Here is a 1336-nt window from a genome sequence, read left to right on the forward strand (position 1 = left end):
GGTGACCAAAATGTGTCTTTTTATGTTATTTTAAACACGATTCCCCTCTTTTCTTGTCATTTCCGAAAAACAGTATTTTCGTAATGTATTTTTGCCTTTTACTTATAAATCCACACAACTCAAACTATTGATTGAAAGATAAAGATTCCAAGGGATTCTACGCAAACGCCATCGGGTCTTTTCTGCTAAACAACAACAGCACATATGGTGTATTTTTAAGTTAGAATTAGACAACGAATGTGGCTTGTTATAGAGAAATTGCCCCTTTGTCAACATCTAATAAAATGGTAAATACTTCCATAAAGATAATAGATACAAAATGCACATGGGCACACACATTCAAACACTAGAGTGTTGTGTTAAAAACAAAATACGTGAACTGCAAAGAGGAGAACAGGGTTTCTTAGAATGCAAGCTTTCCATGATTGTTAATCCAACTTAAATGGCAGCAATCAACGGTTTATAAGGGAAAAGACAGGGAGGTGAATGGATGGTCTATCATTCATAAATTAAAATACATTTAGTGCTCTGATGATACTACATTCTTATATAATTGATCAGCAATGTAGACTCTGATTTATAAAGGGACACCTTGGCCGTTTCTCAATGTCGAGTATGCTTGCTTGGCAGTGCATGTGCCTCCGAGTCAGTTGCTTCAGAAGCGAAGCAAGAATACCTCTAAGCCTCCGCCAAATTGGTCCGCGCGCAAAGCATTGTGGGGATTTTAAGACCGCGGAGTCGACACATGTGCCGCCTCGAAATTTCCCGCAACAAAGTATGCCGGCCTCTGTAGAATTCCAAGTATGCTGGACATTGGAAGAGTCCTTCGGCGGCACTCGATGACGTAGCATACTTGAAATAGTGGCTCTGCAGCAGGTGTACTCGACATTGAGAAACGGCTCTTATCTTGTTGTTCTCATTTATCATTCAAAAAATAACAGCTATCGTCAAGAGGTTGCTACGATGGTCTTTCAATTCACTATTGTGATTGATTGAAAACCCCATGGTCACATTTTTATCAACAATATTGTTAATAGGCTGAGTTTATTTATAAACACATTTTGAGATTGGTAGTGGAATCAGGCTCCTAAGATTGAATAGTCAACTATTCAAGGCCATACCTAGAACTGTGAAAATGCAATGTACATATTTGTTGTTGTTTGGATCTATGAGAAGACAAAACATTTACATTTGTTAAGGAAAATAGCCTGTAAACGGAATGTATCCACCTCTTATCTGACACACACAAATACACTCTTCTATCATCTGCTAGGTGGGGACATGTTTCTGGCCAGCCAGTGATGGCTGCGTCCCCACACACACTACCACCCCCCCC

This window comes from Notothenia rossii (genome assembly GCF_949606895.1).
Source record: "Notothenia rossii genome assembly, chromosome: 5".
NCBI classification, from domain to species: domain Eukaryota; kingdom Metazoa; phylum Chordata; class Actinopteri; order Perciformes; family Nototheniidae; genus Notothenia; species Notothenia rossii.